The sequence below is a fragment of the Pleurodeles waltl genome, chromosome 5 (genome assembly GCF_031143425.1).
Source record: "Pleurodeles waltl isolate 20211129_DDA chromosome 5, aPleWal1.hap1.20221129, whole genome shotgun sequence".
NCBI classification, from domain to species: Eukaryota; Metazoa; Chordata; class Amphibia; order Caudata; family Salamandridae; genus Pleurodeles; species Pleurodeles waltl.
This window is the reverse complement of record NC_090444.1, coordinates 237,265,862-237,292,168: the sequence shown is the minus strand read 5'-3', so window position 1 is coordinate 237,292,168 and position 26,307 is coordinate 237,265,862.

The following is a 26,307-nucleotide window of genomic DNA, read 5'->3' as shown; positions in this document are numbered from 1 at the left end:
GGTTCTGTTTCCAACATTGGATCCCATTGTGTGGCACAGATACACCCTGTTGACTGTTCTAAAACCTATCTTCATGTTCCTACGGAACAAGGACACTGGACTTGTGTTTCCAAATGGTGTAGCAGCTACCTTGATGATGTCATCCACCATGACTGAAACCTTCACTGTTTTGTTTGTGTTATTTCTATTTCTAATCACTCATTTTGCTGTGCACTCCCCAATAAATACCACTAAACCACAGATCAAGGTGTTAGTGTGATTTATCAACCATATACAACTGTTATGTATGACAAGTCTTGTGCTAAAAAGTTGCTCTCTATTTAAAAGAGTTGTCATGGTCATTACACATGTAATGTATAGCCAGGATACATATTGCATCAACAATGTTTTATATACATGACACAAATCACTTGTGTTGCACATTCCCCCATATATATTTGGAGAATGCCAATTACCACATAGTGAAGTACTGCTGTTAACTTCAGTGTTTCAGCATAGGTTTCAAACACTACCAACCCACAGACTTCTGAAGTTAGGTACATGTCATTCTTTCAGTATCCCAGAAGGCAGACATATTAGTTCAAAGTATAATCAGCTAAAGCCATACCATACAAATGTCATAGCTCCCAAATTATCATATACCATGAAACAATACAAATGTCCCCAGTCATGGAACCTTCCTCTTACCATAGTCAGGTATCTGTAAGCTTGCCACTCTCCTATGTTAGTTTTCAGACACATGCACATTGTTCTGCAAAGTGAAAACACACTGACAACTATATACAAGTTAGTTCATACACAACCTAAACCATTATGATAGAGGAACTGGATGCTACATAATGACGTGTCAGAGACAAATGAACACACACAAGGGTGGTCATTACAACCCTGGCGGATGGTGTTAAAGTGGCGGTAAGACCGCCAACAGGCCGGCGGTAAAAAAATTGGAATTACGACTGTGGCGGAAACCGCCAACAAAGACAGCCACTTTAACAATCCGACCACCACAGCGGTACAGACAAACAGCTTGGCGGTCACCGCCAACAGACAGGCGGAAGACAAAGTACCGCCCACAGTAACCTACCAATACGCCATCTTTTCCGGGGCGGATTCACCGGAAAAAAAACACGGCGGAAACAGGATCTCGAAGGGAAAACGCTCACCTCTACACACCCCACGAGGAATCTGGATGCCATGGAACCAGAGCTGCACATCCTGCCAGCCCTCATCTTCTTGCTCCTCTACCAGGATATACACCATAAACAAAATATACACCAAGCTTAGTAGTCCAGGTAGTGCACCAATGAAGTCCGTGGAACACTGGGCCCACATGCTATGGGCGAGGCCCACACAAGATCCCCGACCATGACTGAGAGAACACTGCAGGGGCATCAGAGAGCAAGAAAACAGGCACCTCAGGGGGAGGGAAAGGGGGGGCACCTCAGCCGGTTGAGTGCACAATGCCAAATCCACAAGAGGGCCACATGCCCACTGTTCAATCCTGGGGAGTGCAAAGCCACAGTCTCTCAAGTCTCTACAGTGGGTGGGTTGCCCACTGTTCCATCCTGGGGAGTGCAAAGCCACAGTCTCTCAAGCTCTACAGTGGGTGGGTTGCCCACTGTTCCATCCTGGGGAGCGCAAAGCCACAGTCTCTCAAGTGGATGACAGTCTGCACTGGTTCTGCAGGGGGCATGGTGTCTAGAGTGCTTCATCCTGCTAAGGACAGAGGTAGTGGATGACAGTCTCCACTGGTTCTGGAGGGGGCATGGTGCCTAGAGTGCTTCATCCTGCTAAGGACAGAGGTAGTGGATGTATCTCTCACTGTTTCTGGAGGGGGCATGGTGCCTAGAGTGCTTCATTCTGCTAAGGACAGAGGTAGTGGATGTATCTCTCCACTGGTTCTGGAGGGAGAATGGTGCCCAGAGTGCTTCATCCTGCTAAGGACAGAGGTAGTGGATGACAGTCTCCACTGGTTCTGGAGGGGGCATGGTGCCTAGAGTGCTTCATCCTGCTAAGGACAGAGGTAGTGGATGTATCTCTCAACTGGTTCTGGAGGGGGGCATGGTGCCTAGAGTGCTTCATCCTGCTAAGGACAGAGGTAGTGGATGTATCTCTCCACTGGTTCTGGAGGGGGCATGGTGTCCAGAGTGCTTCATTCTGCTAAGGACAGTGGTAGTAGATGACAGTCTTCACTGGTTCTGGAGGGGGCTCTGTGCCCAGAGTGCTTCATCCTGCTCGTGACAGACTCAGTAGCGTCAGTGCCCTTGGCGCTCATGGGCCAGCGGTGCTTGTGGTGGCGGTGCCCTGTTCAGCGGTGCTTGAGGCGGCGGTGCCCTGTTCAGCGGTGCTTGAGGCGGCGGTGCCCTGTTCAGCGGTGCTTGAGGTGGCGGGCTCCTTTGCAGTGACTCAGCTGCTGGTGGTCCTCTCTGTCCCAGCGGGGCTTGTGCTGGCGGTCCTCTCTAGCCTAGAGGGGCTTGTGCTGGTGGTCCTCTCTGTCCCAGCGGGGCTTGTGCTGGCGGTCCTCTCTAGCCAGCGGGGCTTGTGCTGGCGGTCCTCTCTAGCCCAGCGGAGCTTGTGCTGGCGGTCTTCTCTGTCCCAGCGGGGCTTGGGCTGGCGGTCCTCTCTAGCCCAGTGGGGCTTGTGCTGGCGGTCCTCTCTAGCCCAGCGGGGCTTGTGCTGGCGGTCCTCTCTAGCCCAGCGGGGCTTGTGCTGGCGGTGGCCTCCTGGGCAGCAGGGCAGGTGCTGGCGGTGGCCTCCTGGGCAGCAGGGATGATGGCGGTGGCCTCCTGGGCAGCGGGGATGATGGTGGTCTCCTCCCCTGTGCTGCTCTTGCCTGACTTGCTGGGTTTCTTGTGGCCCTTCCCCACCTTGGAAGGTGTCGCAGCTGACTCCACACTCCCACCGGGACCCCTGGGAGCGGCTTTGGTGGCTGGAGTCTTCCCCCTCTCCCGCCGGGCACTGGCCAACTTTTGATGCTTGACAGGTGGGGGACTGTCCGTGCTGTGGCTCCGTGTCACACTGGCTGCCCTGGTGGCCGGTGCACTCCAGATTCCGGTGACTACAGGCACCACTGGTCCCGGAGATGTTGTGGCTGAGGTGCTAGGTTGGGACCTGGAGAGTCGGGCCCTAGGAGACGGATGGGGTGGGGGAGGTGTGGGAAAGAGGTCAAGGTTGGACAGGAAAAGTTTTTGGGAGACACTGGGACGGGTAGCTGGAGGGGGTTTGGGAGTGGAGGAAGAGGTTGTGGTTGTAGGAGGTGTTCGTTTGGTGACTTTGGGTGAAGGTGCATGCGCTGGAGGCTGTCGTGAGGTGGATGGCTGTTGGGTGGGTGTGTGCCTGCGTTTGTGTATCTTGGGAGGTGGCATCACAGACACACTGGGAGAGGACACAGGGGACGTGTGAATGGTAGTGGGGGTGGTGACTGCACGTGAGCGGGGTGTGGTGGTGTGTGTGCTGGTGATGGCAATAGTGGCTGTAGATGTAGTGCATGCAGGTGTGAGTGGAGACAAGACTGGGAGGGAGGAGGGAGACGAGGAGGAGGGGGACACAGTGGAGGCAGTGAATGTTGGTGTGTCTGCATGTGTGTGATGCTTGTGTGAGTGCCTGTGGGATGTGTGGTGCTTATGTTTGCCTGAGCTTCCCTTGTGTGTTGACGTGTGTGCATGCTGATCTGAAGGTGTTCTTGGGATAGGCTGGGGTGCAGGGGATTGGGTCTGGGTGGAGGAAGTTGGAGGGGGGAGGCTAGAGACGGGGACAATGGCTGCCATCAGTGCTGAGGCCAGAGTCTGAAAAGCTCGCTGAAGGGCCGCCTGACCAGAATGAATGCCCTCCAGGAATGCATTTGTTTGTTGCAACTGCCTTTCTACACCCTGGATGGCAGTCAAAATGGTAGACTGCCCAACAGTGAGGGACCTGAGGAGGTCAACGGCCTCCTCACTGAGGGCAGCAGGGGTGACTGGGGCAGGGCCTGAGATGCCTGGGGTGAAGTTGATGCCCACCCTCCTGGGTGAGCGGGCACGGGGCAAAGGCTGAGGGGCTGCTGGGAGGGCGGTGCTCGTAGGGGGGGTGGCGGCTGTACCTGTAGATGTGGGGGGCACAGATGTTGCCGCCACCACAAGGGAGCTCCAATCAGAGGACGAGTCCGTGTCGCTGGTGTCAGCTCCTTTCCCCGCCGTGGAGCTCCCCTCGCCCTCCGTCCCACTGATGAACTCCGAGTCCGTAGCCTCACCCTCCAGGGCCATGTGGGATGTAGCTCCCTCCTGCTCCGGTACCACTGCTCCTCCGCCTGATGATGCTAATGCACATAAGAACAGGGAGACCACAAAAAGGGGGGGGACGACAGAAGAAAGACATGTTGAGTGCATGCATTACTGCTACCGTTGGTGGACACGACAGACACACAAGCCCCCTGCACTATGCTGCGCTCTTGGGCTCCACTGTTCAATCCCTGGGAAATGGCCTACAAGGCTATGGACGACATCTTCACACATGGATGACACAGGGGCATGACTAGGTGTACTTTGCACTCTACAGAGGTGGGGTGGGGTGCCACATGGCCTGCCTTACGGAGGGACCTTGCCTACTAAACTCACCCTGGCCTAGGGAAACCCACAGCCCACCTCCCTCACCCAGACACCTCCACTGTGCGCAAAATCAGCAGGATGAGAGTGTACTCACCCCCTTGTGGCTGCTGTGATGCCATCAAGCGCCCATCCAACTCTGGGTACGCCACCGCCAGGATCCTGAACATCAGGGGGTCATGGTGCAACAGGCACCCCTCCCACGTTGGGAGGCTATCCCCAGCTGAGCCTCCGCCGTCTTCTTGCTCCAGCGTCGAATGTCCTCCCATCTTTTCCGGCTTTGGGTGCTGCGTCTGTGGTAGACCCCCAGGGTCCGGACGTTCTTGGCGATGGCACGCCAAATATGTTTTTTCTGGTGGGCGCTGACCTACATGAATTGTACAGGGGGAAGAGAAACTTATTACAAACTGCACCGTCACAGTCATTGGCCCCCATCCCTATCCTTGCCATGTGGCACATGCACTCACTGTCGTTTCATGCACGCCTCAATCTCTCCCCCATCTTACATCCACCCCACTCCACACAGGCATAGCCCATACAGCATGCTCCCAGTGTACTTACCTGTTTGTCTAGAGGACCGTAGAGTAGCGTGTACTGGGGGAGGACCCCGTCCACAAGTTTCTCCAACTCCTCCGATGTGAAGGCAGGGGCCCATTCCCCAGACACTCGAGCCATTGTCTCTTCCAGACCGAGGTCACAGCAGCACTTGCAGTGTAGGTCCTCTCCTGTCGAAGATCAGGTATCGAGTGATTGAACAGATAGAAAATGGCGGTCACGTCCGCGGCGGTGCGTACCGTCACCGCCGGTGTACATCATCATTGGCTCCTGGGACCCATAGGGTCCAATGTTAACCAATGCAGCATTGCGCCGCGGTCTTCGACCGCCTACCGCAACGGTGTACAATGGCAGTGCAGTTACCTCACATCCCATTGTCCCACTTTACAGGGAAGGCAGCCGCCATTTCAGGGGCCCACATGGCTTAATTTTTAACTGCGTCACACATACTCAGGCCTAGACTCAACACACATAGAGGCCACATTTCGGATTAGGATTCGTGTTCTGTGTAAGCTGTGGGTACGTACCTCTGAGTTGGTTGACTCTGTGCTCGCTTTTGTCCTTCGTAGGCACCGTCCGCTGGGACATTTGAGGAGATGGCGACATCCTCCGGTGTACAGACCGCTGGTGGACCTGTCGACAATGGAGGAAAGACATGTGATCATCACATACAGGCTTGACCGTGCCACAATCCATGAACTGTGTTCCCAGCTGGAGCCAGACCTGATGTCAGCTATCCGCCATCCCACAGGAATCCCCCCTCAAGTGCAGGTGCTGTCAGTGCTACATTTCCTTGCAGGTGGGTCATTTCAAACAACTGCCCTGCTGAAACACATGCGGAGCTACATCGTTTTCCCTCAGGTGGAGGATTTGCCTACAGTGAAAGGTGATTTCTATGCTCTGGGACATATCCCCAACATCATAGGTGCCATTGATGGGACCCATGTGGCTTTGGTCCCCCGCAGGAGTGAACGGGTGTACAGAAACCGGAAGAGTTATCATTCCATGAATGTGCAGATGGTGTGTTTGGCAGACCAGCACATCTCCCATGTGAATGCCAAGTTCCCCGGCTCAGTGCATGACGCCTACATCCTGTGGAATAGCAGCATCCCTTATGTGATGGGTCAACTCCAGAGGCACTGTGTGTGGCTATTAGGTGAGCACCTGGAAGCAAGACAGTGGGAATGGTTGTCTGGGTCTGGGGTTATCCCTACAGCTTAGTGTGTGTCTAACAGTTGTCTCTCGCCATTTGCAGGTGACTCTGGTTACCCCAACCTGTCATGGCTACTGACCCCAGTGAGGAATCCCAGGACAAGTGCAGAGGAACGCTACAATGAGGCCCATGGGTGAACTCAGCGGATTATCGAACGGACCTTCGCCCTCCTGAAGGCCAGGTTCAGGTGCCTCCATATGACAGGTGGATCCCTATTCTACTCATCAAAGAAGGTGTGCCAGATCATCGTGGCCTGCTGTATGCTTCACAACTTAGCTTTGCGACGACAGGTGCCTTTTCTGCAGGAGGATGGTCCAGATGGCAGTGTTGTTGCAGCTGTGGAGCCTGGGGACAGTGAAGACGAGGAAGCTGAAGAAGAGGACATGGACAACAGGCACTCCGTGATCCTGCAGTATTACCAGTGAGATACAGGTAAGGGTACAGGCCTGCCTACTACATGTACTTTGACACTAGTACCTCTCTACTGTCTGTCGTTTTCACCCAGTGTATGGTCACTGAGTTGTCACTTTCCCTTACGATTTCACAGATGTGGGTCCCACTGTGTGACATCTGCTTTGTTTCCTCATTGACTAGATCTGTGTGACATAGCTATGTTGACATTACAATTGAAAGAGCATTTTGTCACTTTAATTGCTAATACACTATTTCGAAATCACAGACTGACTCCAGATTGTTTTGTGCTTCAAGGGTGTTTATTTAAGTGCTCAATATTGGAGGAGGTTGTAAAATGGTGAAGGGTGATGGTGGAGGAATGTCCATGGCAGAGTCTATTCTCTTAGTCTCACAGATGCATTGCCCAAATGGGCATAGGAAGTGGAGATGTGGCAGTTTGAGGATGAACAGGGTGACAAGGTGGGACAAAAGGATGACATTCAGGGTGGTCTCATTTCTTGCTGGGGGTCTTGGCATCGTTCTCTGTCTTTGTCCTGGATCTCAGGGACCGTTTGCGGGGTGGTTCTCCCTCTGCAGGGGGTGGTGTGCTGGTGTGGTGGTCCTGTGGTGGTACTTCCTGTCCACTAGCGCCGGCGGAGGTGGTGGGCAGTTCATCGTCCATGCTAGTGTCAGGGGCCCCTTGTTGTTCCACAGTGTCCCTCCTGGTGTTAAGTACTTCCTTCAGAACCCCTACGATGGTGCCCAGGGTGGAATTGATGGTTCTGAGTTCCTCCCTGAAGCCCAAATACTGTTCCTCCTGCAGGCACTGGGTCTCCTGAAATTTGGCTAGTATTGTTGCCATTGTCTCCTGGGAGTGGTGGTAGGCTCCCATGATGGAGGAGAGGGCCTCGTGGAGAGTGGGTTCCCTTGGCCTGTCCTCCCCCTGTCGCACAGCAGCCCTCCCAGTTCCCCTGTGTTCCTGGGCCTCAGTCTCCTGGACCGTGTGCCCACTACCACTGCCCCCAGGTCCCTGTTGTTGTTGGGGTGGTGGGTTAGCTTGGGTTCCCTGTAGTGGTGGACACACTGCTCATTGACGTGTCCTGGGGACGAAGGCATGGGCCCGCTGGGTGGGTGCTGTGCTGGTGTTTCCAGAGGGGGGAAGCTCTGTAGTGGCCTGTGACTGTGTGATGGGAACCGACTGTCCCGAGGTCCCAGATGGGCTGGGCTGGTCATCTAGATCTAGTTGGACAGAGCTGCTGTCATCACTGTGGGCCTCTACTGTTGGTGGTGTGGACATGTGTGGACCCTCCTGTGCGAGTGATGTTGGGTAGGGGTCCTGCAGGGGTATAAAAGGATGTTTATTACATCTGTATGTGCCATGGTGCGCAATGGGTGGGTGACCGTGTACCCCAGTGCTTGCATTTCTGTGTGGGACCTTGTGTGATGATGGTTTGGGGGGTGTATGGGTATGTGCAGTGGGCATGCTTTGGTGATGGGTGTCCATGCTTTGGTGTTGCATGCAGGGCTTGGTGTTGGGATGCGTGGTTTGTGATGTTGGGACATTTGTGAGGAGCTGGAGTGATGGGGGTGAGGGTGAGGGTGGGGGTATGTGATGGCATGCAGGTAGGGTGGGGGATGTAATAGTTAAGATTTGACTTACCAGAGTCCATTCCGCCATCTACTCCTGCGAGGTCCTCAGGATGCAGAATCACCAAGACCTGCTCCTCCCATGTTGTTAGTTGTGGGGAGGAGGAGGGGGTCCGACGCCAGTCCGCTGAACCGCAAGGTGGTGTCTTGAGACCACGGAACGCACCTTCCCCCATAGGTCGTTCCACCTCTTCCTGATGTCATCCAGATTTCTTGGGTGCTGTCCCACTGCGTTGACCCTGTCCACTATTCTTCGCCATAGCTCCATCTTCCTAGCAATGGAAGTGTCCTGCACCTGTGCTCCGAATAGCTGTGGCTCTACCTGGATGATTTCCTCCACCATGACCCTGAGCTCCTCCTCCCAGAACCTGGGGTGTCTTTGCCGTGCCATAGGGTGGTGTGGGTGATGTGTGGAGTGGTGTGTGTGGTGATAAGTGTGCTGATATGTAGTGGTGTGTTGTGTGAGGTGCGTGGAAGTTATGTGGGTGATGGTCTGGTGTGCCTGTGGAGGCTTGGTAGTAGTTTGTAGTGTCTCTCTCTGGCCTTCTTTCTGTGTTTTTGTTGTAGGGGTTTGTGGGTGATGTGGGTGTGTGTTTTATATTGTATTGGGTGTGTGGGAGTAGTGTGTGTATGTGTATCAGGTGTGTGTATTTTGAATTGTCCAATGTGGCTGTGTGTTGTAAATGTGTGTGTATTTTGAGCGCGACGGTGTGTACCGCCAATGGAATACCGCGGTTGAAAGACCGCCGCGTGGATTCGTGTGTCGTGATAGTGTGGGTGTATTTCTGTTGGCGTGACGGTGGAGGATTTGTTATCACCAGTTTATCACTGACTTTTTGTGTGGCGGACTTGTGTGGGTGTCTGAATTTTTGCAGATTCCGTGCTGTGGGTCATAATAGCTGTGACGGATTTCCGCGGCCGCGGCGGTGTGTTGGCGGTCTTCTGCATGGCGGTAAGCGGCTTTTACCGCCAATGTTGTGATGAGGGCCATGGTGCCATTGGCCCCACCTCCAATTCCAAACAGGTTTTTAGTGTGAAACAGGACACTACCATCGCACTGTCCTGAAAGTCTGGGCATAGAACTCATACACCACAAATCTCATGCCAGACAGTACCTGGTTTAATCTAAGTTCCCTTCACATGTCACTGTGCAAATTCCATCTGCCTTTGACACTGTCTGATATTGCCAAATGAGGATGAGCCCAACAGTCAATCTGCAATTTGTAATTAACAAACATAAGGTATAGGCTACATTGATACATGTACATTATACCACCAAATATTATGTACAAATGTGACTTTGATTGTGCATTGTGATAACATTATACTATGTGCATAACAGTTCTGTACAAAAATCTAAGTAACAATATGCATTCATCTCTGGGTCATGGGCTTTAGAGCGATTTATGAGCTATCTGAGGGTCATAATAAGAACCTTGTCTGGCATTCCTAATCTCACCAATACCCCACTGAATCACTTTTATTACATCAAATCACATACCTTGAGTCAGTTGAAGTACTGGTTGATGAGATCAGCCCTGATATCTCCAGCTTCATCCTCATCATACTCATCCTCACTTGGCATATCTGCATTCCCACCCACAGGATCTGCTGGCTCCCCCTCATCTGGTAAGAATGGTATCTGATGTCTCAGGGCGAGGTTGTGGAGCATACGGCAGGCAACAATAATTTGGCAAACCTTGTTGGGGGAGTAGAGGAGGGCTCATCCAGACTTATCAATGCTGCAAAATCATGCTTTCAAGAGCCCAAACGTCTGCTCCATTACACCCCTTGTCTTTCGGTCGGCCTCATTGAAGCGGACTTTACCTGGCATGGTTGGGTACCTCACTGGTGTCAACAACCAAGGATGGTTTGGGCAGCCAGAGTCCCTTGTAAGGTATAGTGACAACAATCCAAACATTAATCTTGGACATCCACATATATGGTAGCAGATAAAAGATACAGATACACATGACATATATGATTTACCAACCAGCCAGGCCCTCTCTGTGTATAGTCTTGTCATTAGTAGTGGAATATTGCTGTTCCACATGATGAAGGAATCATGGACTGATCTAGGATACTTTGCACAAACATTTGAAATGTAGAGGTCAGCCAAACAGACCACTTGGACATTGATGGAATTGAAGTTTTTCCTGTTTCTACATACCTGCTCAATGGCTCTTGGGGGAACCAAGGCTAGATGGGTTCCATCTATGGCTCCAATCACATGTGGAGCATGTCCCAAAACATAAAAGTCAGCCTTTACAGATGTTAAATCCTCACGCTGGGGAAATCTGATGTAGCTATTCAGGTGTTTCAACAACACAGAGAGTAAAGCCTTCAAAACCAGACTGAACATGGGCTGAGACATCCCTGCAGTTAGGGCCACTGTATTTTGACAGGACCCAGTGGCCCAGAAGTGTAGCACTGACATGACTTGGACAATGTGATGAATGCTATTGGGATTACGAATGGCAGCCATCAGATCTGGCTCCAACTGACAACAGAGATCCATGATTGTCAGCCTATCCAGGCGATATATTTGGATTACATTTCGCTTCTCCATTGTGTGCAGGTCTGCTAGTGGACGGTACACTGGAAGTTGTCTTGGTCTTTTCATGTCAGGGTAACTATGTGGGACAACATAGAATTTATGTGTATGACTTAATCTATAAACCATAAGTATGATCACACCAACGTCACAGATAAAGCTACATTTTGTCACATGAAACTTTGAAAAAGTTGTAGCTCAGCACATAACTAGACAACATTTGCCTAACTATTGTAATCAGATCCCCTAATCCCTACCATGTTATTTAAATGTAGAAACATGTCACTGACAGTAAAAGTGACATCTACTTACTTAATATGTGAAACATATTTGGGACACCTTTACTATGTTCAGGTCGTCATTACTCTGCTGACAATACTGTTCCTTTTGCATATCTCAGGATACATCATTTTCACATCCTCTAAATATTACATGCACATTGCTACATATTTGCATAAAGCCAACAGTTAACACGTTATCATAAATACGATTTTTAGTCAATGACGCACATTTCATAACCTTAACGTACATATGTGAGCCTTATAATGGCAGTTACCAGAGCTACTGTACTGGACATCAGGAAGTGACCTAACTCTACCGGTGGATGTTGTCATGGCGGTAGGTGGTCACAAACGCGGTGGACATTGCCATTGGAACACATTGCTGCCTTTGGCGGACTTGAGCCAATGGTGACGACCGCCAGCAGTGATGGTCCTGTACGTTGCGGACATGACCGTTATCTCATAATTCATTCCTCACTTGACTCCTGACACTGCTGCCAGCAAGACCTCCATGACCTGAGCTGTTGTGTACTGCCTCTGGGAGTAATCATGCCACGTCCTACAGGTAATAGGGACCCTGCTTCTCACCTGATGAGGTGGACAAGCTTGTGGAGGAGGTCCTACTCCTGTATGAACAGCTCTATGGTTCACCAGAGGAGCAGGTAAGTCCAATGTTTGAAATGTTGAGTGTATGATGATGATGACATGGTGGAATGAAGGATTGAGATAATATGTATGGGTAGATGGACATGTACACATGTGCTTAGATAGTTTTGAGCCCTGATACATAGTAGGGAATGTGTGATGTATGTGACTTGACCCACCTAAAAACTGTATAACATTATGATTGAAGGGGGTTATCCTCCCAAAGAGGAAGAGGTGCCCGTCGGATCTTGGCCCATCTAATGGCCTGCATATTGGTGGTGGCCTACCCATAGTTGGATGGGTGTTTGAGGGTACTACAGCAGCCACAAGGGGGTAAATACAGACTTAACACATTTTCATCCCTATGCCAGTTCAGCGTTTGAAGTGATAGAATTTAAGCTGTGACAATGTGGTACGTGCAAAGGGGCAAAGATCTCGATGTACAGTCCTCAACATTGGTACACGGTGTGCACATTCTATTTTGTATAGGGACATATTACTCTCCTATATTATCCCTTCTGTACAAAAGCATATGATGATGCACATGTGACTATGTTGTATGTGTACCACTATACTGCTTTAAATACCCTGCTGATGGTTCCTTGCCACCTCCAGATCCATATTCCTAACATCATGATTGTAAGTTGTTTAGGTCTTTGCCCTCTGTCCATTCCAATGCTCCTTGATTCATGTCTATGTGCAATATAGAGTCTGACAAGTTTAAGTCAATACTACTTTTCATGAGGTTTCTGATGAGTGACAACTTCATGTGAGGCTGTGATGTACATGTGACATTTCTGACATTTCACATGCCATACTTGCTAAACTTACTCAGAGCTGTTAGGAGGTGAACCCATTTGGTAAGTGAGGGCTGTACATTGGACCCTGTAATGTTTCATCTGAGTGAACATCCTACATGTTGAAAACTATGGAGGCATTGCTAGACTACTATTGCAACACATACATTGATATCAGAGCTCTGAATGTTAGTACCATATACATGTTCTTTGGATGGTAAGTAGCTACACAGCTATTTCCTTAGCCATTGTGTTGTGGGCATGCTAAATAGGTTAAGCTATCTTATTAACAGTTACATTCTTCACTGGTTTTTGCCAACATCATGTGTACCTTGTAATGTCATAATTAAACATTGTTATTAATCGTGAACATACTTTCTTTTGCTATTTTGGATATGTTTTGAATGCTTTTAGTAACAATAGTAACATTTGGCTTGCCTCAAGGTATATTTCTCTATCATGGTATCCTCAGATGTGGTTTGTGTCATTGACATTTTCCTACAAAGATGTAAGACTAGTCATGTCTGAAGTGTGAATAGAGATGTTGTCACTCAAACATTGGACTATTGATGTTGCCACTCATTGCTATGCGTTGAACTGTATGTGGCCTTCATACACATGACAGGTGCCTATTGTATTTAAGGAGTAGTTATGCTACCTGTGGTTGTCTGTGGGTAAGTGCTATGAGATAAATAGGCCCCTCTGAGTGTGCAAAACTTTGTTCGCAGGTGGAGAATGACTAAGATGAGTAGGTCAACAAAGTATGTATCATCCTTTCCTGCATCACTATTGGTACATGTGTTGGTGACATATGTTTAGACTCTATCATACTAATATATGGGATATGCCCAATATAGTAAGTGCATGTTTGCAAATTTCAACTGTTAAGGTTGAACTCTGTGACATGAAATAGTTTAGGCTTTTATGCAACATGCTATCTTGTGTTTAGCATATTATAAGGTTCTTTTCATCATGTAATATTGTAAGTATGTGTAGAGTATGTATATGTGACATGTGGTAATCAGTGTTACCACTATTTCCCATAGCTTGGCTGTTGGTTGACTATGTTGTATGAATGGGGACCCAAATTTATGTTGCCAAATCAGTTTGTCATGGAATGGTTAGTTTGATATCTGTACTGATATGGTTGTATTGTAGGTGTGCTATAGGTGGCATAGCTGGTATGTAACGTTGTTGTTGTATATGGATGTAGATTGTATTTTGTTGTGACATGATGTTGCCACTAATCTGGTTTTATCTGGGGAGTGTAGTACTACCGGATGTTATGTAAATGATGTGTACAGTGTGATGGTAGTGTATTAAAAGAATGTGATGGCCCTACCTCTCTTTCTGTTTTCCAGCATCAGCATTGGCAGGCGAAGGAGACTGTGCACAGCTGAGTGGGAAAGCTGCTGGCCACTGGACCTCAAGTCATGATACCATCATCACTGAGGGACCCAGTGGCCCGGACGGCGAGGGGAGTGCCACAGGGGAGACAGGATCCACCTCATCAGCTTCGGAATCCCCTTCCAGTGGACACTCCCTGGCAGTGATGGACCAATCGTGGACCATCCCAGCACCATCTCTGCCTGCCACCCCCTTTTCTACCACTGCCCTCACCTTGGCTCCCCACCCTGTTGACCATGCCCACTCACCCAAGAGGGTGGGCATCTCCTTTGCCGCAGGCACCTCTTCCCCAGCCCCTGTTAGCCCTGCTGTCCTCAGTGAGGCTATTGACCTCCTGAGGTTCATCTCTGTGGGTCAGTCAAATGTCGTGAATGCCATCCAGGGACTGGCAACTCAAATCGAACTGAGCAATGCATTCCTGGAGGGCATTCACAGTGCACTGCTTGTCCTACAGAGATCCTTTCAGGCTCTGGCCTCCACACTGACGGCAGCCAGTCACCCTTTGTCTACCGTCCCCACTCCACCTTTCTCTTCCCAATCCCAAACCCCTCTTCCCCGACCCAACCAAACCACTCAAACAGACAGGCATGCATTCACCTCAACATCCAAGAGTAACGCAGACAAACATAAGCAACACAGGACACACCACTGGCATACACACAAGCAACATTCAGATGCACACACAGCAACAGTCACAACCTGCCCTGACACCCCCAACACCACCAGAATCACAGACAGCACACCTGACACATCTGAAGACACCACACCAACATTCACAGATCCAGCCTCTATACCTATCCTACACACAGACAGCATCACATCAGACCCTCAGATGTCCACCCCAGTCACCACACCCATAGACACCATAACCAGTGACACTCCTACATGCAGTAAATCCACCATACCTGCAGTCACCACCCCAACAGACAGACACCCACCGACCATGGCATCTCCCAGCACCTCCACTCCCCTTCAACCCAAAACACATAAATGTCCTCACTCACCCACCAAACAGACACCCACCACCCACAAGCATACCTCTCACAAACACGCACCCAAGACATCCACACCAGCACCTTATACAACCACTCCCTCTCCCTCCATGCCCAAACCTTTTGCTATGACCGTCCCCGTGTGTCTAAAAAATCTTTCCTTTCTGAGTATGCCCTTTTCCCTACTCCTCCCACTGCGAAACCCTTAAACATGCTGCTTCCCTCCCCAAGTCCATCCCTTCCACCTCCAAGGCCTCCCTTGCCCTCTTGCAAATACCCATGACCCTCCACCTACCAAGAAGTCTACCCTTCCCCAGAAGGCCCAAACCTCACGAAGTCTAAACCTAAACCCTCCTCCCAGGTCGAATCCCAAAGCCCCCCTTCCAAGCCTAATCCCCACTACCATCCCCCAGATAATCCCTGAGGTGCCTGCCTGCCCCTTGTTGCCCCTACCTGTGGAGTTTACATGGCAGTCAGGGGTCAAATTCGGGGCACCAATATGTGCCTTTGGTGCACATTCTTTGTACACTGGACTGGCCTATGGCCTTTGACTTTATTCGGATTTCTTGTGAAAATATATTCATACCAACCAGTTGTTGGTTTCCTGGTTACATCTTTGTCCTGCATTTATTTTACTGGGTCAGAGTTGTCCCTGGCTGACATTGGTTGTGTGTCCGTATTTGTGTGTGTGTGGTGCTTGTGCTTCCTAGATTGTATGGGCAGTATGTGCGGGTGTGTGCAGTGCTTTTGTCCCCCAGGGATAAGGTGTGTTTTGTGTGATAGGCATGTGTATGTAGCAGACATGTTGTTGTCATGGTATTGTGTGGTGTTTGTGTTGAAATTTGTTTGTTGTTGTGTTGTGTGGCTTTGTGTGGTTTGACTATGTGAGTGTGCATGTTTTGTGCATGGTATGATAGGTATGATGTGCTGTGTGTGTGATGTGTGTGTCGATTGGTAAGTTGTATGATTGTGTAATTGTGTATGCTCATTCCCTGTTGGTAGTACGTTGTGTAGTATGTGTGATGTGTCCCTGGGTAGTGCTATTGTGAGTGATTTCCAATGCGGTTACGATGGTGCAGTCGTGGTGGTGTTGTGACATGTTGTGGTGTTGTGTAATATCGTGTGAGACTGAGCCTGTGCTGTGTTTCCATGCATAAGTGTGTGTTTTTGACGTGTTTGTGTGTGTTTGTGTGTTCTGGCTGTAGTGTGTGTACTGTGTATGTGTGGTTGTCTGTGAGGATGCTACGTGAGTGTACATGTCAGTGTACAGTACTGTGTGAGTGTCTCCCTTGCACCCCCTTCCCAATGCTATGTTGTGGAAATATACTAAATTTAACAACATACAACAGTAACAGATAAGTGTATGTACTTACGGTTGCTGTCGTCGGCAGTGAAGATTCGGAAGCCTTTCAACGAGCAGGAGCAGCAAGATGATGTCTAGTTATAGTTCCATGGCGGCTCCGGACAAGTATGGCTTCCTTTTAAACAGTTTGATTTCACCTAGGTTTCCATGGTGGTGCAACTGTGGTGGAAATCTTGGCAGTGTGCAGCCTCGTGATATGTCTAGCAGAAACATGGTCTCCGCCGGCCTGAAGGTGTCTTCAGGCATCTGTGGCGGTCTAACTGCAGTGGCGGTGCCGGTGGTGCTTTGGCTGTATTCTGTAGGGAATGCCGCCATGGTCATAATTTGGTGGTCTTCTCTGCCAGCCTGTTGGCATTATGACTGCCACTGTCAACAACACGATTCTGGGACTGCCAAACTCCTAATGAGGCCTTTGGTGTTTGCTCTTGCTTGGTGGGAGCCTTAAAAATACTCCTGTCAAGCTAAATCAAACACAGGGTTCCCTGCTTCTGCTGCTGTGGGCAAGGAAACCGCTATGTCCCAAGGGTGGGCACAGCAGGACATAGCCTGTGAGCCAACCATGTGGGATGGGGTCTTTAGGGCCATTAATGCCACAGGGAAGAGGGCTGAACAGCTCTCCTCTGTTGAAGGAATGGGCCTCAGGGGTGGGCTTCACAGGGCCTCTTCACACGCAGGAGAGGGCCATGTTGCCGACTCTCATAAATATTCAGATCAGTCTCAGGGGAGCTCCCTAGGGCCTCGAAAGAGTTCAGGAGGGGGGCTGTGCATCCCTCCTCCCCATCAAAAATAGTTTTTAGCCCTAGGGGTAGGCTCCTCCATAGGTCTTATAGTAAATGAATGCAGCCCCGACACCATCTTGTTTTTTTTAATGTATTTCAAACCCATGAAATAACCCCGGGAAGGGTCCCTCTGAGTTTTCCCCCATGTGGCCTAGGGGGTCAGGGTATTTCTACCCTGCCTCCATATGTCTTTTTTTCAACAAGTTAAGGACATGGGACTAAGGGGCTGATTATGAGTTTGGCAGACAGAAATATCCATCTGCCAAACTCCAGACAGGGAGATTACTCTGGTGCTGGCGACCTGCCGGCTGGCCTCATTACAACTTTCCCACTGGGCTGACTGGCAGAAACCAGTCAGCCAAGCGGGAAAGGTGCGGCAGCATTGTTGCCAGGTCACAATAGAGGCAGGCGGCAATGCTTCCAAACGCAGTTGGCACCAGCACCCTGGAAATGCACAGTCTGCACTTGTTCTTCGCCAGCCTTTTCATGGCAGGCTAGTGGAGAGCAAGGTTGTAATCAGCAGGGTGGAACATGGTCAGCACATCAAGATCTCTGCTCCGGGTGGGGACGGAGGTAGGTTGGAGGGTCTGCCTGCCAACCTCGTAATGTGGTGGTCGGACCGCCACCACCGCAGCAGTCCAACTGTCACCGCGAGAACGCCGGTCTTCAGACTGCCAACCTTGTAATTAGGCCCTTAGCCCCTGAATCGTGCAATGGCTGCCAGCAACATTTTTCTCAATTTTCTGCCAGCCAAGAAGAGCGCTTGCTCTCACAGGAGTGTCACTCCCAAGAGAGCGAGTTGGCCCAAAGGAACTAAACCGCTCTGTTTCAAATAGAAGGCTCTCTTTTCTTAAAATGGCCCTGCCACAAGAGTCCAGAGACTCTTGCGAGCCCAACTGCCAAAATATACAATTATGTTTCACCCTTAATTTCTGAAAAATTACCGAATGGATTTACACCAAATCCCAAAAAGCACACTCTGCTGACCAAGATCTAGCTTTCAGATGAATTTGTTGTAATTCCGTTTGGCAGTCCTTGCTAAAACCTGTCTTAAAAAAGTATCTGGAAAATGTATGGGGATTTTACATTTTGGGGCTCCCTTTTTTCTCAAGTGCCACTTGATAGAGTACCACAAAACTTACCGGGAAGGAGCTGAGGTGGATAAACCTTTTTTGGGAAAGTTTCATGAAAATTCATCAAACGGGGCCAAAGTTACTAGCAAACCAATGAAAGCTCTGCCTATAAAAATGCCGACCTAATTATAACTACGTAGTGGTGACTGCATCATTACCCTGGATAGCTTCCGTCACTCTATCGTCTTTTAGTACAGGGATATTCAGTATTCTTGACAAAACTAAATATCAATGGGGCATCCAGATCCTCAAATATCCATTAGGGCATATGTAGGCATTGGGCCTCTTGATGTAGCGAGCTTGACCCTAAGATGGAAATGGATCTTGTTGGTTGCAAACTCTCGAACAATAGAAATGACTGTGGTTTGCCAGTTAAAGAAGGTGAAATATTTTCCTTGTAGCACTAGACAAGGGGGTCATTATGAGTTCAGTGGATGGTTTTTACTATCTGCCGAACCACCAACAGGGAGGTTGCCGCCACACAGACTACCTCCCTGCTGGCCCCATTAAGAGTTTCCCGCTAGGTCAGCGGACAGAAAGGCAGAAACCTGAGTATCCATCCACTGGCCTAGCAGGAAACAGGGTACAGCATTGTCTCTGGCTCATAGTTGAGCCGGCGGAAATGCTTTCGCCTGCAAGGTGCACACTCGCAATGTTCACTATCTGCAAAGCAGACAGTGAATATTACAAGGGTGCTGGCCAACATTACGAGGATTGCAGCGCTGCCCTGGCAGATTAGGACCGGCACCACTTCCAGAGCTGGCGGTTCCCTGGTGCCTAAATTCCAGGGTTGTAAGGTGGCGTACAGACCACCATATTGGTTGCAGTCCGACCGCCATCTGCGAGTTTGACGCTTTTTTATAATTGGTAGAGATTTCGTGTTTGTTAACTTTTGCAGCTTTAAATGTGATTGATTTAGAAGTTACATTTTGAATTTGTTTGAGTTACTCCTTATTGGGTAAACTCTAATTTATGTTTCATTGAAATTTTAAAATGTACTTTTTATATTTCTACTTATAATAATAAGGAGTGGGTTGCTTTATATTATTACTCTTAATTTTCTTTGTTGTTTCAATATTTTGCTGATGATAGATATGTGTTCAATATGTTTGTATTGTTTCATTTTAGATATATGTTCAATATGTCTGTATTGTGTTATTGTATTACAATGTATTTTTTACATTTTAGCAATTTAGAGGTCCATATTTTCACAGCCAATGTCACGGAATTTCTTATATTTTGCATGGTAATATCTATTTTATTTTATTTAAATAGGTTGTTTAAAAAGTCACTATGTTTGTCCTATATATTTTTGTAATTATATTTTTGTTGCTCTATAATGTTGTGATACATATTATAAAACACAACGAACTCTGACTCTTTCCTAGGGTCACTTACATTGGGGAATGGGAGACTTATGGGATGGTGATGATTTATTAAAAATAACATTGGACCATTTATGGGGGCCTGCTTTACTTCTGGAAACCTCCAAGCACCACAAGACCCTTGTGAATGCTTCCCCTGCCCCTCCAAGGATACCTCAAGCAGAATATTTAAATTAGGAAGTCATGCACAGGTGAATGGGGAACACATTTGCCCTGAGGCTGCATTTCAAATTCACTTTAAACTGCTCAACCTCCTGGTCAGTAAATAGTTACTTCACTTAGTTCTACAATTTTTGGAGCACCCACTGACTCTCTAGTGCAGGTGTCTCTACCCTTCCTGGGATACAAACACCTCTGCTGGTTGGTGGAACCATCTATTTGTCTACCTCCCTGGTGGAAATTGAAGTACACTTCTCCTGTTCTCTCACTCACCCCAGACAAGGAGTGGGGACTGAGTGGGGCTGTACTTATGGGAACTGTGGAGCACTCCTCCTTATAGGGTCTGCCCCAAGGGACCTCCAGGCAAGGATAATGGTTCAGTACTTCCACTATTAATTGGAGAAATTAAAATAAAACAGCGCAACAGCACAAATTACTTTATTTGTCCTCAGGAGAGACGCAACTGGAACATGTGCTCCCCAAGGTATATATCAAGAACTATTACTCACCATTAGGGTATTATGTGCTCAATGGCTCCCCACGGATGATTAAGGGAGCTACTGGGTGCCAAGGAAGCCACACACACTTGGCCTCTTAAAACATGAGCTGATATCAGTGGAGTTGGTCCTATTTCACTGCTGATAACCTTGACTCATCAACAGAAGTGTTCCTGTGGAGCTTTCTGGTCTACACATTTTTAAAGAGATTTTCTGAATTGTGCTTTAGGTCTTTTATAGCCCCATTTGCACTATAACTTCCTCCTAGCAGGGCTGGGATGAAAACAGTTTTTGACCTGTCATCCTGTTTAGCCCTTGGTAATCCTTTGACCTGGGCTCTTCCTGCAGTGACACTGAGTGGTCGTCAAGGCAGATGGTTTTCAAGGCAGACCTCTCTCCCTGCCCACATTCCTCAAGCATGAAGACCTTCAGCCCCCTTCAAGGTGCATATGCAGGAGCCTGGGCACCCCCTCCAAGGGCACCGACAACTAAGACCAGTCCATAGATGTCCAAGGGGAACCCCTTCCTCCAGGGTTCCAAGCAAGCCCACATTCTACTGGCCCTAAGAGGTATGTGGGTAGCAAGTGCCACTGGCTCTGAAAATAAATTCCAACAAAAGTCCAAGAAGTACTAGTCCAGAGTGTTCCAAATAGTGGTTCACCCATTCTGTGGGTCTTGCCTTCTTCTGTTTCTCCTCTGCTTCTGAAAGGATCTTCCCTGTGCAGTTGTTTAAAGTAGAAGTGGTGAACTCTAGAAAATGGGAGTCCCTTTAAAATCTAGAGATTCTACTTCACTCAACCTCTGACTGAGACTTCTTGAGAACTGCCCCCATGGCTTCTAACACCCCAGACCAGCACTATTAGAAGTTTCAAGAAGACAGTTTTTTTTTATAGAATGAGTATTATCTTAATCATCCTTAATAATCTTAATGATCAGTTGTTTTAAACAAAAATATGAAATTGTAAAAGGTAAATAACCAGTTTGTTTGAGTCCCAACATTTCCATAGTTGACGCTATTTATTGCATTGATTGCATTTTTTCATTTTTAATAGCTGGTTGTCGGTAAAGGATGGTTCGAGATGACTTCCAATTGGTGGTCATTAACATTCTCTTGATTAATGTGACTAGGAATAGTTGCACACATCTTCAGACTGTGGTATCTGGTAGGCATCCCAAAAGGGGCGTACATTGGATCTTTTTCTGTTTGTCGATCAAGTAATTACGACAAACTGTGAAAAATATTTTTTGAAAAATATGTCATTTGTGGACAGAAGCAAAATGTATGTTCAATCTTTGCCTATTGATTTTCTGGTAGTCTCTTTTTCCAGTCTCTTTTTGCCAACTGATAGTGACTTTCTCAACACTGCTAATTCATTATTCATGTGACAAACCTTTGTACCATGTTCCAACTTTGGGATCCCTTGCCTTTACTAACTTTTCCAGTGTCTCATCTGCTTTTTCACTGCTGAGTAAAAATGATTGATCAAACAAAGCTGTCAGCAAGGTGAATGAACATTATGGGGGTCATTACGACCCCGGCGGTCGACGATAATGTGGCGGTAAGTGGCGGTATTATGACATTGGCGGGTTGGCTGAAGCGAACCTGCCAATGTACCACTCTGACCGCCACGGCGGTAACAGCCACCGGGCTGGAGATATCCATCTCCCGTCCGGCGGTCACCATTGTGCCGCCTGCAGGATTATGACCCCGCCTACCGCCATGGTAAAACCATGGTGGTAGGCCATATAAGTGACAGGGAATTCCTTCCCGGTCACTGATAGGGGTCCCCCCTCTCCAGTTCCTCCCCTCCCCACTCCCTACTCCCCCTACCTCTCCAAAGCCCCTATACCCCCTATATTCACGCCCTCCCCTTCACACACACACATACACACACCCATTCCCACATGCTTACACACATGCACACATCCATTCACACACACATCCGCACACACTTCCAAAGATACACGCAAACATGCATTCACATTTCACTACATACACGCACTCACACGTCTGTACATGCACACACGCAGTCAACACTCAACACACACATGCATTCACACACACACACATACATTCACACACCCCACACACACACACACACAATTCCCCCAACCCCCTCCCCTGTCAGAGTCCCGACTTTCTTGGATCCAGGGAGTCCTCCAGCAGTAGACGGGGTGGGGCGCTGCTACTGCCAGAAACGTCTGCAAGCAGAACACCACCAGGCTGTATTATGGGTCGTAATACGTCTGGCAACGGTCTACTGGCATGGCGCTGCTGGTGGTAGCAGCGCCACTTTACCGCCATCTACCGGCATGGCCACAGCTGTATTTCCACCATTCTTGTGGCGGAAATCCAGCTGTGGTCATAATATGGCGGACAGCTGGTAGCCGGGTCGACGGTCTTTTGGCGGCTGTCACCGTGGCGGTTGGCGGTTTATATCACCAAAGTTGAAATGAGGGCCTATATTAGTAATAGAATTGCTGTAAATGGGATGCTTTGCTGACTATCTATTTGAGTAGCTAGCAAAAGCAGAATAATAGTAGAGCTTTCCATCTGGTATTGCTCGACCACCTGCTTCCTTATACTGTTTTTCAATCCTGGGTTTACCTCTACCCCAGATAAATGTCAATATGAGTGAATTCATGGTAATTAAATATTTAGCATGCAATATTATAATTAGGCTTGTGAATAAAAAAAATAAACTGGGGAGGACACACTTTACCAGAGAAATTCAGCCCATAATAGTTATTAGAAGTAGGACCCAGTGACTGAACAGCACAGTAATTTTAGAGGCCAGAGGTTTATAATTTGAAGAGAATAAATCTTATTTCTCAGCAACTTATATACCAAGGTATCTCTTAAGGCTAGCGGAGAAGCTATTAATAATGATATCAGGAAGAATACTTTGTACAACATTTTCAGTCCTTTTTCTGGTTTAATTTATCTCCACCGGTCAACTTATGTATCAGATTTGGTGCTTAATGGGTATTTTCTGTTTCTGCCTTCAAATAGAGAGCAATATGAAATGCATAAAGCTTGAATTTAGCAGAAAAATCAATAGGAACTTTGAGCTGTGGATTTGATCGCATGGCAGCCACCAAAGGTTCAATGAATAATGGCAAATAGTATATGGGACATAGGACAACCTTGTTGTGTGCCTCTATTTATGTTAATCACACCAGCCATAGCTTGATTAACTGTAATTGAAGCTGAGACATTTTTACAGAGGTTTCAAATTAGATTTATTGATTGTTCAGGAAAACCAAATGCCCTCAAAACAATAAACAATAAACAATGTATTCCAAGAGACTAAGGGGTTCATTATGCGTTTGGTGTTCGGTTGATCCGACCACTAAACTTGCAGGGATGAGGTGGCCATCACCCAGCTGCCTCATCCCCTGTCATATTACGATGGTCCCACTGGGCTGACCAGTGGGAACATCATATTGCAATGTTCCCGCCTGTCAGCTCAGCGGGAATAATGCTATGGTATTGGCCTCGGCTCCCTTAAGGGAGCCGAGGCCAATACCATAGCACAACAGCACCCTCAGAATGTGCACTGTCTGCAAAGTAGACAGCACACATTCCTGTCTGTAAAGCAGATAGTGCGCATTCCAAAGGTGCTAGGCAGGGTGACCCCTGCTCTGCCCACAACATGTTTGTGCGCAATGAAGGAGCCCCCCAATGGCCCCCCGTACTGTGTTTCCACCAGCCTTTTCATGGCGGGTCCCCTCCATGAAAAGGCTGACAGAAACTGGACTTGTGTTCAGCACTGCTGTGGCTGACCAAGACTCTGACCACCATCAACCCGTTGGGAACCATGTTGCTGGTGGGGACATCGATCCCCTGTTGGTCCGACTGCTAGGGTTGTAATGTGGAGGTCCGCCTCGAGTATGGCAGTCTGACCGCCACCGCGGTATTGGTGATTCTAGGAATGCCAATGTTGTAATCAGGCCCAAAGTCAAATTTTTTTATGCATCCAATAAGATAAATTCAGCTGGAATATATGAATGTTGTGCATAGAAGTTGGTATTGGTACATTGAACTCGGAATCAAGTGGCTACCCCTACACACTAGACACCACCGTGACATAGGCCCTCATCACTAGCCGACTGGACTACAGTAATGCACTCTATATAGGAATTGCCACACACTTCCTACTGAGGCTTCAGACCATACAGAAGGCTGCAGCCAGATTCATCCTTGGCTCTCCCTGACAAACTCGCATCATACCCCACCACTGGTTCCCCATACAGAAAAGATGCTGATTCAATCACCTAACCCATTCACACAAGGTTCTACACAACCAAGGACCACCGTACATTAACCACCAACTCAGCCTGCACCAACCTTCGAACTTGTCCATACTCCTTCATCTACTGAAGCAGAAGTGGAGGACGTGCCTTCTTTCACGTTGAAGCAAAAACCTGGAACAGTTTCCCCACACACCTCCGGACCATCACCTTACTTCTGGAACTCCGAATGGCCCTCAAGACATGGTTGTTTAAATAAGCCTCTGGGACCTGCAAGCACCTGGAGAACCTATCAGGTAATTAGCCGCACTTTATAAATCCTGATTGATTAATTGATAGAAGGTTATTGATTCATTTAGGTTGTTTGTATTACTGTATAATTGATGCTTAGGGATAAAACCATTTGATCCTTGTCAGCTCTTCAAGAGATTTTTGTGGCAAGGAATTTAGTGATTATTTTATAATCCAAATATAATTAGGTAATAGTTCATTAAGATTTGACATCTAGGGGATATTTGTCTCTTTTAGGAAAGCTAAAAAACTTCCCTTGTAGAAAAGAGGAGGCAGTGGTTTGCCTTTTAGGAGGTTGTCCATTAATGAAGTTAAGAAAGGTGCTAATCATTTTTTAAGGTCCTGTAAAATTCCATTGGTGTCCCATCTTCTCCTGAGGTCTTCCCACTAGAGAAATCATTAAAAGTTTCATCAATCTCTACACTCATAAAAGGATAAACAAGTTGGGTGGCTTTTGTGGCTGATAGATTGGGAAGTAATACATTTTGTAAATATCTTAAAATGTCAGTTTTACTATTATTGCAAGTTCCATAATACACGTTTTTGTAGTTTGTAATAAATAGGGGTATTATTTGAGGAGGGTGAGTGCACACTTCAAGTAATTATCACAACCCTTGTTAGGACAAAGCAGGGTAAAGTAATTAAATTAACCCTCTGGTAGCTATGGCAGACAGTGGACAGGCAACGTATAAAAAATTCATACAGTAACAGAACAGTAATACAGTCAAAATACAACACAAGAAACATTCTAAACTAATTTAGGAACATTGAATACATTTTAATGAGTAAAATGACACCAAAACAACAAAAATCTGTTAAGGAAAACCGAGTTTTAAAGCTGAAAAATAAAAATAACACCACAAAGCATTAAGCACCAACGACGGTCATGTAATTGTACTTGACAGGTGCCTAGGTTTAAGTTAAGGCCAACCACGATAGAGCACAGATTGGATACAGAACAAGGTTTGCCCTGTTTGGAATTTTTGCCTTAGTATTTAGAGCCTGATTACGACCTTGGTGGATGGGATACTCCCTCACGAACGTAACGGATATCTCACTCGCCATTTTACAAGTTCCATAGGATATAATGGAACTTGTAATTCGGCGGATGGGATATCCGTCACATTTGTGATAAAGTATCACATCCACCAAGGTTGTAATCAGGCCCTTAGGGCCATATTTATACTTTTTGACGCAAAACTGCGCTAACGCAGTTTTGCGTCAAACAAATTAGCGCCGGCTAACGCCATTCTGAAGCGCCATGCGGGCGCCGTATTTAATCAATGACGTTAGCCGGCATTAGCCGGCAGAGCTGCCTGGTGTGCGTGGAAAAAAATGACGTACACCAGGCAGCGCCGGCGTAGGGGGATATGGAGCTTGGG